Genomic DNA, 15,812 nt, shown 5'->3' with positions numbered 1-15,812 from the left:
TAATAGAAAAAAAATCAATGAAACCTAGGATGTCCTGAAGGAATGCAACTTTGTCAATACCTTGATTTTAAATTCAGAAAGATCAGTAATATTCGGCATTCCTGAAAATGCAGGGAGACAAACACCTATCTACTCTAGGAAATGAGAATTGTTAGGAATTCAGATGAATTTGAGGAGTACTTACTAAAATTATAAATGCATATATTTTTTGACTCATCTTAGAAATCTATGCCACAAGCATCTTTGCATATGCAAATACATTTTATTACTAATATTTTGCCAAAAAATGGGAATAACCCAAATTTCAGTGAGTAATGGGCAGTTTAAATAAGTAATTGTATATCCATAAAAAGAAATTTTATAAATTTATTAAAAAGATGATCTATAGTTATATTTGCTGATATGGAAATATCTCTAAGCTATATTGGTAAATGAGCAATGAAAGTTGCAGCACAGAATATATATTATGATGCTATTTTTGTAAAATAAGTATTCATATGAAAACATGTATGTGCAAATAAATGCAAGAAAAATGTTAAATGGAAAGAGCAGTTACTTTGGGGGAGGATATTGAGATTTGGAGTTAATGGAGATTTTCATTTTTGCTCTAATTATGAATTTTTTTTAGAAATAAGTATGCATTATTTTCATAATATAAAATAGTAAGTATTATGAACCTTATCTTATGGTTTAGCAATATACACAATAATAAGTCAACATTATTTTATTTATGAATTATTTTTACCCAACCTGGGTGCATGTATCTCCTTTAGTTTTGTAAATGCTGAGTGTATTTTATCCAGGCTATTTTGTACACAAACAAGTAGAGCCATACGTTGTTACCAAATCATTCATTTATTCACATTAGTAATAAGCTTACAATCTAAAGCAGATTATTTTTTTGTATGTATCCTAAAGTAATGACACATACCTCTAAGTTCTTGGATTATCAAAAGGGTTCAAGAACCACATCTATGGCCTCATAAATTTTACGTATCATTGAATTCTCTTCGTAGGAATGAAAACTTAATTTTTAAAAAATGCATGAAGAGGTCAGGTTAAAATACAATAAAGACTGATGGGGAATGTGACAGTCAAAGGGCCATAACACATCTAAATAGTCTTCAAAATATAAATATTTGAAGAACAGTATGTTTCCAACAATAATAAGCATTCCAAGTGCCCAGATCTTGGTTTCTAAAGAGTGTTCCCTAATAATAGGGAACAGGGGTCTTTGAATACATGGCTGACTCTAGTGCTGGAGCAGGGAATATATTGATGAGCGCATGCCTTGGTGAATGAATGATTATACCTACTCTAAAATGTTAAAGACCCATAGTTGACTTGCTATCCTAAGACAATACCAGACTGCAATTGAAATGCAGCATTTGGCAAGTTTGCAAATAGGAGCTTTCCTGAGGTTATCAGGAGTAATTAACAAGCTACAATACTTAAATGAAGAATCTCAACTTCTACGTTCCTTGGATGGCACTGCATACTACCTATGTGAAAATACTGGGATTGGGAAATCTCAGGGATTTGGGGGAGGAAAAGGAAATGGAAAGGTTTTCTCAAACCATGATATTGGATGCTTCAAGACAAAATCACAAACTAATACCAAAAAAGAATTTATTTTTAGCATTTGAGCTTCTCCTTTAATATCATCTCCTACTTTCCAAATCCAGTTTTATTAAGAGTGGGCTTAAATCATGGGATATGGAACAAAAAGAAATCTTTATGATATTGAACTTAGAACTCTGGTTCTCTACCTGAGCTGTTAGAAACAGCTCTAAAACTGAATAAAGGAATTCATTATAAAAATAAACAAATAAATAACATTCTCTAAAAAAAACAAGAACCAGGGATCCTTGAGTAAATGACTGACTGAAGGGCTGAAATAAAGAAAATATTGATGAGCCTGGATAATCTTGTAGGACTCAACATAAGGACATCTTCAAAAATAAAAAATATGGAGACTTAACAAAGGGACACAGGAACCAACCTGAAATGCCATCAAAAGTCAAACTGGACCAATTAGTGTAACAAAATAAATAAAGTAGTATTGTATTATAAGCCAAAGCATAAATAAACATGTAAGACTCTGAATTGATATAAATTATTGAATAAATTAAAAAATGTGGGGAAAGAGACGCATCTTTCTTACAGGAGAATTTCAAATAATATATGTAGATACTCCCTTTATTAAGAAAGTAGAGTTTAAACCTCCTTCCCAACCTCATGCTCACCAGAGTGTGGGGTGAACTCAGCAATCCAATTCCAAAGAACAGAGTATGGAAAAGGCAAAAATAGTGCTTTATGTCAGAGAAATATGACTTAACCAAGTGCTCAAGATCAACATCACCAGTGACAATTCATGTGCATTAATTCATCGTTACCCTTAAATCTGATAGGATGAAGCCACTTCACCTCTGTGATTTTCTTCCCCAAAACCCATAACACCTGCCTAATTATTTTAAAAAATCAGATGAATCCAAATTAAGGGATATTATACAAAATGTCAGTACTCTTCAAAACTATCATGAAATACAAAGAAAGACTGAGGAAACTGTCCCGGGTCAGAAGAGATTAAGGAGACACAATGTCCAAATAAAATGTGATATCCTGGATAATATTTTGGAACATAAAAAGACAGGCAGCAACAAAGGAAACTGAATAAGGCATGAACTTTGGATAATTGTAATGTACCAATGTTAATTTCTGAGTTTTGACAAATCATGTTTAAAAATGGGAAACTGCATGAAGCTACAGAGTATGTAATATTTTTGCAACTTCTCTATAAATCTAAAATTTCCAAACTAAAACATTTATTTAAAAAATACTGTTGGTCAATATCCTTTCCTCTCATTGCTGCCTACGTGAACTCCCTCTCTCTGTCTCTCACACATGCACACACATGCACATGCACGCACACATACCACTTCTGCTGGCTAGTTTGCCAGTCTCCAAAGCCTGACACAATATAGTAATTTATGAATGTTATGAAAATGTCAAACTAGCTCTTTGCATTGTTTAGGCAGAATACAACTGACTGCCTAAGTCCATTTTTTAAAAACTTTTCAAATAGCTCCTTTGTTGTAGTATAGCACCTTAAATATTTTTATGAAGATATCTCAGAGAAGAATTTATATATTCAAATTGTGGTCAAATACTGTATTCTTTACATCATGACAGTTTGCAAAAAGTTATTTTTGTGAATCAAAATTAAGATGTGGAGCTTACAAAACTAAATATCATGTTAATTGCAAGTTGAATAGTGTGCCATAACTTAACTGTGTGGTAGACTAAATTGTTTGAATCTCCATGTATAGGTGTGATGTTTAATTAGAATTTCCAAGAAAATATAAAGAGAAATATTTGTAGTAAATATACTTAAGAATACGAAATATGAAAATGAGATTTTGTTTTTAGTAAGTATTTGAAGGTACTGAGCATAGAAGACTTCTGCTTGCTAATGGAAAAGCATTACAACTTGGTCCTGAAGGGTTCACTTACGCAGTTAAGAAGTAGAATTTTACTTTTATTTGATTGGCCTCTCTTTTAACAATGACACGGACCATTTTTCTAAGACTGCCAACCAGACCTCTAATTAATGCGAACTGTCTTGGTGCTTTTGGGGAGATTTGACACAGTTCACTAGGAGTAGAAGACAAACCACTGACTCATTTCATTTTGGCTCCAAGTAGTCTCAAAATAGGAATGACCCACAGTCCCTACTTCCCTGGCTGAGATTTGATTTAGTGACCTTGAAAAAGCAAAAGACTCTACCTCTATTTAGTAATTCCCACTCAGCTGTCTCAGTGACTTGTATCATGCTTAATTCAAGTATGCTGTGACTCTATTCACACAGAGCTAACCTAGAAGAAATGTAGGTTCAGTTTTTATACAAATTTTTCTTTAGAGCAAGGATCAGATACTTATTTGTCATTTACTTCACATCATACAACAGAAATGGAATTCTGTCTTATTCTTAATGAACCATATTGAATCATACCGCTTTAGGTAAATTGAGTACATCATTCCTTTGTATATAAAAGTAATGTGACAAATACTGAGTTTATGGCCCTTGTATTAGATGAAGGCAACATTTCCTCTCTATTTTCTTGTCACATGTATCCCCAAGGAGGCAGAAGGAGGATCATAATTATTTGGGCTTCAGTTTTTGTAATGACATTATCATACAGTTTCTAACAATGAAGTCAAGAATTTTACAAAGATTTCACTTCGGCAAATCAGCCCAATAGTAGTGAGTTTAAGCACCTATAGCTGCAATGTTAAAGGATGTGATCATGGTTCTGAATTTCGTTGACAAATTCTATGTAGAGAAATTTAGCTCTTCATTACTGGTAACTGAAGTCTTCTGAAAAAGATACGGTTTGGCATTTGCCACTTCTGCCACCTACCAAAATAACAGGTATTTGGGAAACACAAAATGGTGACAGCAACCTTGAAATATATTAAGCAATTTATTGAAATGTTTCTTATGAACAAAGAGCTCAACCAATCTCTTCACTCCATTAAGTTGTATAGTTTCATCCATTTTCATTAGCTTTACAGCATCTGAATGGCACTCACCTCTAATACCCATCCCCAACTGCTGTTGTAGATGAGAAAGTTTTGTTTTGTTTTTCCAATTGCCATCATTTTTACTAGTATTCCTCCATGGATCTTGATTTTCTGGTTTCTGTATGGGGAATGAGATTTGTTTGTGGGGGAGGTAAATGGCAAGATTTTGACTAGATTTTTTTTAAGCTTCCACCACAAAAGACATTTTCTATTAGTCTCTACTCTAAGCTTGTATTTAAAAAGCATGGCAAAACTAATTGAATATGGAGCTAGCCAAGAAATAGGACAAAGGCTTAGGTCCCTGTTGAATAATACTTTAGTCTTTCTAAAGCATAAAGCAATAGGAAATTGTAGGCTGGGGACATTCCTAATCTGTGCATGGGACTTAGAACAGAGGCAAGAAATGTCTCAAACAACAAAACAGAGGCATGTTCCAAAATGCTTTGCACTTTATGGCTTAGTATTACTGTACTTCATTTCTTGCAAGTTCTATAGCTGGTTTCTCCTGTTCTGTTAAATGTTTGCAAATTCTTGTCTGAATTGAGACAGATATTACATTTTGATGAAAGGAAAAAAAGTCAGATTTTTTCCCACAATTACCAACATGTGTACACAAAGTTGTTCACGCACATGCACACACACAGTGATTTACCAAGATAGTGACCTCTGATGAATATTCAAGATTTCTAATAGAACCTGCTTTATGGCTCATTTTTGTTTTCAGTTTTTAAAGGCTAAGCTCAGTTTAATAAAATTTCATGTGATTTATGACATACTAAAAGATGATTTCCCTGTCCATCTACCCTGCTTCTTCTACTTCTGCTGTCACCACTAGCTTTTTCAAATACCTTTCCACAATAGTTAATACCCATAATTACAATTCAATTTACACAAGTAGAGTTACTTACCTATTTTGGATCATTGCCGCTTGATGATCTTTACTAAGATAACAGACATTATCAGGAATGGAATGTTAAGTTATGACGGAGAAAGGGATGAGGAAAAGGTTTCAGACATGAGACTTTATTGCGTTTGTGTAAATGTGGTATGATTGTGGATACCATACATAATGAGTTATCACAATGAAGTCTCTGAGCATTTCAACGGGGCACATCACAATTTCATTGTAAGGTAGTTCTTTATAGTGAAAATATTTGTAGGTGAAGTGCTCAGATCTTGAAAATATCAGGCAGAGTGAAACAAAAAGAAAATAAATATTCTCTATCTTTGTCTACATATATATGTGTGTGCATGTGTGTGTGTATACATATTTTTCTCTTGACTATCATGTTTGACTACAGTAGTGCTTTTCATCTGTTATTTATGTTTCCCTTTCACTAGCCTACATGTTAACTATAGAAGGTCTAATTATGCCTTTTTTGTTTTCTCAGTATTTTTTTTAAGTGGTAAGCAGCACACAGAAAAGGTTAAGTGCCCTAACCAAAGTTAACAGCTAGTTAATGGTCGAGTGAATACTAAACCCAAGTTCTGTGTACATCCCAGTAGTTTTGAAACTGTGCTCCAAGAATTCCTAGGCTCTCTGGGAATTTCTAGTGGTTGTTGCAAGAGGAAGAGAACAAGAGACAGTGGTTGGTGGGTCTCTGAATCTGCATATGGAGAGGTTATATGTAAATTATTAGCTTTTGTAGTTGGTTCTTTTGTTTTCACTCTCCCTAGTTGTTTACTTACCTTGGAACCCTTCCAACTTCTCTTTGGTGCTCTTTGCGTCATCCTCATTCCCATTTAAACTCATCTAGGCCTCCATTATCCGGAAAAGTAAGACCACAGCTGAAACATAAAGAAAAACAAACAAAAAATATTACTGACAGTACGTTTCCAAGGTCCCAGATTCTAGTATAAATCTTGAATTTAGAAGAATATGTAGCTAGCCATTTCTCCAGGTACAGGAGGAAGAGAAAACAGCACTCTGAGTTAGAGAAGAGGCAATAAGAATTTAGAGACCACACAATGTTAGAAACAATGTAGGAACCCAGTCAAAGATTTGGGGTAGTGGGGAACATAACGCCCTTTAAGTTTGGAGAAAATATTTGAACCTCTTTCTCTCGTGAAACACAGGTACCCTGCAAAGCTTATGGAAAGTCCTCCTTTGACATGTTACAAGATTGAATAGTACGACATGTCTAACAACTGGAGTACCAGAGAGAATCCCTTGGGTTTCCCAAATCTCTGGAATGGCTATGCCAATATAAATGTTTTCCCATGGTACCCAGGAGTCAAGGGCAGAAATTAGCTGAGGAGGAAAGAAAGCCAGCTGACCTACAGGGCCTCTTGTGGATGGTATGAGAGAAAGCTATAACATGATGTCATAGGTGGATAATCAAACAGGGAGTCAGACAAAGGCACCATTACATCAGAATGATTCTAGCAAGCAAGAGAATGTAGCCCAACATTAGAATTAGTTGCATCTCAGAAAACCAAGACAAATCAAGATCAAGAGTGATGTCACTGTGGTGTTTATATAAGCCCCCTTGTAAGCTTAGAATACAGGGAGAAGGCAGGGACAAGAAGTATATCAGGAATTTCATCACACTTAAATTGTAATTACTGAGAAAAATAATGAGAGTGACCGAATTTGGCTCAAAGTAATTTGATTACTGTTTCTGCCTCAAACAAAATGGGACTGCAGTAGAAATTAATTTTAATTTTTGAAAAATATATATCAACACTTACACAGCTAAGTTCATGGTACCGTGAAATCTGAGCATGATATTAATATACCAAGTTTTTGTATAAGACTTTATCTTAACAGAGAATAGCGATAAAAAAAAAAAAAGCAAAAAGAAAACAGGTTTAAATCTGCACGATATTGATAATCTGCCACCTATGGGGTAAAACATACAGTGAGAAAATGGGCACATCAGCTCCTACCTAACAAACAGTGTATGTATGTTTTTCTCAGCATTACAAGGATGGCAGAGGGTTCTTAAACCTTTACCATGGTAGGATTTAGTGTTAAAACACGGTTTGCCTTGATGGTAACCTAGACTCAGCTTTCTGTAATATAAGAGCTGAAAGTACCTTAAGGATCATCTCCATTTTACTGATGAGAAACTGAGATAGAGAGCAGGGAAATTAGTCTCCTTAACCCTGTGCTCTGATTATACAGCCATCAGTAGTGAAGGACTTTATTTGAGTTCTAGGAAATGTCTAGCCTGGATTATACTCACGTTGAACAACAAACAAAAAGAATAATATATCATGGGATTATCATTACTTTAGGGTGCTATGAGAAATAAATGAACAATTGAATGTGAAGTATTTTGAAAAGATATATTACTAAAAAATGTGAAGGACCTCTGTTAATGCCATTAATGAAATCATGTTTATGATTTCATATGTACCACATATGCCAGGTTAGAATCTCTCAGAGAAATAATCTTTTTGGCTGAGATAATGGCTCAAGGTGAAAATGAAATTATTCCTTTAACATATGGGGGATGGCTATTTTAAACACTACAGCATGGATTTGACTACCCTCTTCATTAGCTTAGCTTGCATGAAATTCACAAACATTATCAGCGGTCATAAAATTACCAAGCCTTTCTCGGAAAGAATTGAACTCCGTGACCTTCATCAGTCCTACAGCGTGCTTCACAATGACCACAGCCATAGTAATTTTTTTATTATATCCAAATTTGTCAAGCATTAATTTCAAATGACACTTTGATTTTCATGTTACTGCACAGAACTGAAAGGAGAGCTTGACAAAATTTTATTACCCCTTTTTGTAACTTTGAAGATGTCAATCAAGTCTTTTATAACTCTTCCTTGCCAGCAACAGTCCTATGCTTTGCAATAGCAATAAAATCCATAGGGTCAAAGAAGTCACTAGAGACTACTTTTTTTCTTTACTGTTGCTGTCATGCATGCAATTAATTTGTATATTCGCTTTATGTTTTGTTTTCCATATAAAATAATCACTTTTATTATCCCATGATATTATCCCATGATCTTAGTATATATGAGGAGAAATACAAAAATCAAAGTAACACACCTATAAATAACCTGTTCTTTCTAACAAATGGATTTTCCCCACGTTGTGTCTAGATGTCACCATCACCCATTTATTTCACAAGAACAGCCTGCTGAGATCTCTACCTGATTGGCCCTGGTCCTGGCCCTGACAAATATGATCATAATCCACAGTTGCAGGTGTTAGCAGAGGTCCTCAGGACTCCATCAGTACCTCTTGATTTTGATGATATTGCAACTCTACGGTAGTGTGAAGTGTGCAATTTCGGGACTTGCTTGATCTGCACCTCTCCCCCCTTTACCCCTTTAGGGCCTTTATCTATCACATTGTAAAACACTTTTGTATTGTGCACCTTACATTACATGTCTTCAGAACTATCTTGAGGCCTGCTTAAAGCCTCACAGCTTTTGAGACAGTAATTTACCCTGTAGTGTATCCTCGATCAAACTTAGTAATATTTCATATGGCAGCTTTCCTCAGCTTTAAAAGGGGAAAGTTACAACTTGTCCAGGAATCTGCTATTTCACTAATTTTGAATTCAGAGAAAATATTTATTTCCACTGTACCGTATTGATTGCATCAGCAGCTCATGTCGATCTCAAGTATCTTACCCTGACATTTAAGTATCTTTTTAAAGATACATATTGAAAAACACAAGAAGACAAAACAAAAAAATACTACTCTCTTCCTCTCTTGGAGAGATGCTTAGATTCAGGGATTGCTATAGACATTATATGAAGAGTTCAGTAAGTCATTTGAGAAGTATTCTTGCAATACCTTTGAGAATAAGATTTACTGGGTAACTGGTGAGGCAGGAGAACATACTAATTTCCCCCATGACAGTGCAAGACAAAGCTGGTAAATATCACACTTGTTAAATAAAATAGGTATATGTTGGGTGAAAGGTATGGTTCTTAAATCTTAAATCTTAAAGTTGGTTTATTAGCATGTGAAATCAATGTGCTATGTGTGCTCTGTAATATTTCCTACAGGTGTAGTGAATATGAATTATTATCTTCATGGGAGAGGTAGGGACCTGGAGGCTGAGAGTGAATAAATGTTTTGTGCTTGTATAAATCGTGGAGACAGATTTCAAAGCCATTTCCATTTCTCCACTTTCCCATAATTCTTTTCTAATCTGGCTTGCACATCACTTGATCACTTCACAAAACTGCTTTTGTTGTCAATAACACTCATATCCTCTAAACCAAGGAGAAATCATCAGTCCTCAATTTACTTTACCTTCTGGAAACATTCTCTTCTTTTGTCTCCCATGATTCCACACCCACCTAGACACAGCCTGCTTCTCTGTCTGTCCTTACCAATGCCATTTAGAGGGTCCAACTTCTTAAAGAGTTCCTGAAAAATGGTATACTCTTTCAAGTTAAGTTCCAACATTCTTCTAATATGTCATTATGACCTCAATGTTTATAGATAAACTTTTCATCTTCTTACATTATGGTCACTCAAAGATTTCAGTCTTTCCCTGAGTAATTATTATGGAGGAATTTATTTGAGTGGCCCTTGTTTTGCAATTGAATTTGGCTTACAGTTGACTGTTGAATCTGTTCAAGAGGCCAGAAATAATATCCTAACTTAGGTATCATAGCACCTAGGAAATTGGCCATTTTCTACTAATCAGTAGATCTTTAATTTCATGTGAAATTTGGTAACTAATTGGAACATATTCTCTCCCTATACCTTTAACTACATATACCACATTCTTCTTGGTCAGTAGATTGAACTCAGGCAAATTCAAGCTAAGTTTACCACATTCTATGAAAATGGTCAAATCTGAATAAATATTGGGAATCTCTTTACATAGGGTTTCTCTACTGAAGGTCGTTATATGATCTCCAAGGTTTTCAGTTTTATCAGTACACTTTAATTATACTGTTCTCTTAGATAACTACTTGAACTATCAGAGGAATTACATTAAGAAAAATTGGTGAGTATTGAGAACTCCTACAAGCAGATACAGAACCAGATTTTGAAGAGGCAAACTAGCTGCATCTAAAGATTCTACCTTTATTTCCAAGAAGGAAAACATATTGCAGAGATCAATTATTGTAGTCAATATGTTCTACTATCTGACATTACTATGACTTTAATCAGCATGTGAAAATCATTGAAACTGTAAATCCTGTCTTTGCTGCCATGCAAATTTGTAATGATCCAATTGAAAATCACATTTTAAAAGTCTTGATTTTTAATTTAAAAATATTGTCAAGCGATATGCGAATTAAGTAACAGAATCTTTAGAAATCTCATGGGGGAATCTGGCACTGCTTATTTTTAAGAGAGTTGTATTTTATTGTAAATGTTGGTTTTTTGTACACAGTCTAACATATGTTGCCAAAATGTGTTATCTCCCTAGGTAACTCTTGGGTAAAATCTGTCATGTTTTATGACAGTCTTGACTATTTTACTTTAAAATTTATTTTTACATCAATTCTGAACTTGGGGTATTTAATGTACTTGTATGTAATCTTGATACTTTTTATGTGACATTTTGTATTCCAAAATATAGGAGAACAAGTCTTGCTTGTACTGTTTTATTTCTCTTATTATATGTTCATGATTTTTTAAATATTTTAATTGAAATATATTTGATTGTAGCACTGTGTAAATTTAAGGTATACACTTTGATTTGATATGTATATATATATATATATATATATTGTAATATGATTGCCATTAAAGCAGTAGTTAGAACTTTTATCACATAAGATAATCATATTTTTTGTGGTTGGAATAATTACAATGAATTCTCTTTGTACTTTGATTATTAAATACAGTAGTGTTGTCTACACTCATTATATATTGTAGTAGATCTCTCAGACCTATTTACTATTTTTTGTAAGTTTGTATACCCTTAAATAACAACTTTCCTATTACCCTACACCTAGCCCCTGGCAACCATCATTTTATTCTCTGTTTTTATATGACTTTACATTTTTAGATTCCATACATAAGTGATATCATACAGTATTTGTCTTTCTTTGTCTGACTTACCTCATTTCACATAATGTCCTCATCTCACATAATGTTCATCCATGTCACAAATGGCAGGATTTCCTTCTTACACATGGCTGACTAATATTCCATTTTATATATATATATACCACATTTTCTTTATCCAGTCATCTGTTGATGGGAACTTAGGTTGTTTCCATATCCTGACTATTGTGAATAATGCTTCAATAATCATGGGAGTGCAAATGCATCTTCAATATTCTGTTTTAATTTCCTTTGGGTATATATCAAGATGTAGAATTGCCAGATCATATAGATCTCCTTTTAATTTTTTTGAAGGACCTCTGTATTGTTTTCCATAGTGCCTAAACCAATTTACATTCCCCCCAACAATGTGTAAAGGTTCTTTTTCTCCACAACCTCATCGATACTTGCTATCTCTTGCCTTGTTGATGGTAGCCATTCTAACAGCTGTGAGGTAATATGTTATTGTGATTTTGATCTTAATTTCCCTGATGATTAGTGACATTAAGGATCTTTTCATGTACCTATCAGCCATTTGGATATCTTCTTTGGAAAAGTTATTTAGCTTCTCTGCTGATTTTTTAAACAAATTGTTTATTTTTTTGTTATTGAAAATGTTTTATCCTTTGCTGTCTTTCCTTGATATTCTGGTACATAATTATTACACATCCTTTTTCTCCTCTTCTTCTTGGATACATAGTGTTTTATTTGCTTGCTTTGTTTTGACTATTTTGTTTAAGACAGTTTTAAACATTGTTTAAGAATATAGACTTTGGAGTATGGTGGCATAGTGATTAAAGGCCTAGGCATGTGGTCAGACAGAAAAGTTCAAATCCTGTTCTGCTAACTTACTGGCCATGTTATCTAAGGCAAATTATTTAAACTTTCTAAGCCTCAGTTTCCACATCTATAAAGTGATTATAATGCTCAGTTTATACAGTTGAGCTCTCAATTAAAAGAGTTGTTTAATTTCACTTAACATAATGTTTGGCACCTAACAAGCACTTAATACATAGTAGCTGCTATTATTATTAACTGCTATTATTAATGCAAGTATTGAGGACTAGATGTAGAATTTGTAGTAATGAAGTGTTATCTTAAATCACTAGAATTTAATGCAATATACACTGTTGAGCTAGGCTAGGAAATGAAGATTTAAAGAGATTACAATATTATTATTTTCAAAAATTATTGAAAAGTATTATTTTCAAATAATCCACATAATATGGGTATATTAAGAATGCACTATTAATCTCCTTACTCTCTTTTTCTCTGAAGTAACATTCATTAAATTTCTAAATGTTAAGAGGACTTGAAAAAGATGGCAGCATGTTCCAAGCTTTGGAAACTTTGCCTATTTACTCTTATTTTACTTGCCCACTAATACTGATTCTTTAATGACTGCCAGTAAGGTTTTCCCGTTAGAAATGCTTTAGTTTCAAGTAACAGAAAACTCAGCACATAATGTGTTAAGGAGAAAAAAAGAGAGATAGGAAGGAATGTATGGGTTGCTTAACAACTGAAAAGTCCAGTAGTAGAAATGACTTTAGGAACAGTTAGATTTAGGGTTAAATGATGTCATCAGGACTCATTTCATCTCTATGTCATAACTCTTTCTCTAGCTGGGTTAGCTTCATACCCAAGCTCTAGGAAATCAGAAAGTACTGACACTGCCTGAAGTACTTACATCATCTCAGGTTTCTGTGCAAGCAAAGAGAATAACATCCTTTGTTCCAGAAATATCAGAAAAACTTTGGTTGTATATTATTGGCTACCATAGGACAAATGCCCATCCTTAGAACAATCAATGAGAGCAGAGAAATGGTTTAGGCTAATCTGGTGTCAACTTGAAGTTTTAGGGTTGTCTCAATCCTACACAGACTGTATAGATTGAGAGTGAAAAAGAGGATCTTCCTTAAAGGAAATATTAGGTGTTTGTTTTAACAGAAGAAGGGTGCTAGTCAAAAAAGAGACATCTACATCATAGTAAAATTTCTTCAACCTGAAATATTTAAAAGATATACCAAAAAATGGCATAACCACCTAATGATCATGTGGCTAGAAAACCTTTTCTGTTATACCACAGTAAATTGATCAATAACTTGATTTGATTTGACCAATATGATGTTATCAATGATCACATGATATAACATTACTATCTTCCTCAATTTTTCTGGCATAATGTATGTTGGAACTGTGCCCAATACCCATTGCTGAAGGAGGTTTTATTACTTATTTCAAGATACAAATTATAAATTTGCAGGTTCCAAATACATTATGAGTTTAAAGTCAGTATCAGAAAGTAAATTATGTAGTCAGTATTACATATATTTTTTCCAAATACTACTCGACTAGAAAATTTAAATTACAAAACTGTATCATTTAAATTTTTTCATATTTCATATCATATGTTTAATGAGAATAAGCTGTCAGAAATTTTTTTTTAATTCAGAAACATAATAACTAAGCTAAGAGAAAATGACAAGAAGATGCAACATTGAAACAAAAAAAGGGTGATTACTGAGTTTAAAATTTTAGACTCTATTAGTTTGAACTCAAATTCTGGAACTGGCACTGTCATAGAATCAATTTATAGTTTGTTATTTTCTAAACCTTACTCTTCCATGAAGCTATGGTCTTTCGGGGGGGAGGAGAGGAGTGTGGGGATTACTCATCTTTAAAAAGCTTTTGAAAATGGAGTTGATTTTTTTTAAAGCTATATTTCATTCCAGAAATGTGCTTATCTTTAAAAACCCTTCATCAGTTTGCAACTTATTGCAAAACTTACCCATAGTCAGTGCTTTAGAACTGCAGAAAGGAAAGACCTATTACATATGGAAGATTCAAAATGCTCCAAATTGTTCTACATCAAAAAACTATGAAAAGACATAATACTGATTAATAAAGAGTCTAATTAACATTAAAAACCTGTTAAATGTGCCAAAGACAGTATCTTTTTGGGTAATATAGTTTTATCTTCATTTTCTGCTGCTCTTACCAGAGATAAAATCCAGAGAAAAATTTTTTTTTTAAAGTGAAGCCAGAGACAAGAATTAGTAGATGTAATACTTATAAGAGACCATATACAACTATAAGGAAACTGTTACGTGTGGGCTTATGAAATTCATGAATTAACTTTATTTTTATTTTAAGATATCTCACAAGTTCCAAACCAACTACTACTGTCTTCATTTTCTTTTTTGGAAAGGTGATGTAATAGGAAAGATCTCTGGACCAGTGAACACTTGGTACTTCCAAAAGGATCAAGGAAATAGAATGCTGACTTGACACACTGCTGATACCAGCATGGTAGGTAGAGTTTATTTTTACTAAGAATAAGGATAAAGAGGCATTTCCATGTTCCTTCTCAACTCTGAAGTCTAAATTGAGTAAGCCTTGAGGTCACTGGCTTGGAAATGGAATCAAGAAATTCCTGAATAGTTTACAATCTAGGGAGGAAGGTATAGTTGAGGTGAGGGTTTGGCTAATGCACCAAAAGTAGAGGTTTAACTCAGGACAGAAAACTCCCAAATAAAGAAGAATAACTATCAAGACAAAGAGATGGAATGTTAAAGAGCTCTGAGCCTGTCGTAATGATAATGGAGGCACTTTGTAACAAATTTGGTACTTGTTCTCAATTTTCCAAATCGGCAGGTCTCTATCCATAGGTCAGAATTGTGGGGAGCTTTTTCTATTTGAACATAAACATAAATAAGAAACAAAAATAGTTTCAAATCATAAAATTTATATTTTAAAGATCTTGAATTTTGCTTTGTGGGAAAGCAGAACTACATCTCAGCAAAATAGATAGATGATGTATCAGATAGAAAGATAGACAAACAGTGATGGATAGACAGGTAAATGATAGAGATAAATGATAGATAAAATTAGTGAAATAAGGCCATGAATTATAGTAACAGGATATACTATCAACCTTGAGAAATTATGTCTCAGTCTCCACTGGAGGCCTGTGAAGATAGATAGGAGAGAAAGGACTTTCAAGATAAACCTTTGGCTCTTCTTGAATCCGGAAGCCCCAGATTTACTGCACAATATACATATCTGCCCCTCCTATCATCAGTGTTATTTCCTTTGTCTCTTCTGTTTGACCCCTCATTCCCTCTTCTTTGTTTATCATTTCCTATTTATCTTCAAGACTATATCCCCTTATCTGCCCAGCACTTAGCCTCTTTCTTACAGTTCTCCTTTTTTTTATTTATTCCTTTCTATTGGC

Source organism: Manis javanica, chromosome X (genome assembly GCF_040802235.1).
Source record: "Manis javanica isolate MJ-LG chromosome X, MJ_LKY, whole genome shotgun sequence".
NCBI lineage: Eukaryota > Metazoa > Chordata > Mammalia > Pholidota > Manidae > Manis > Manis javanica.
This window is presented reverse-complemented; position numbering follows the sequence as displayed.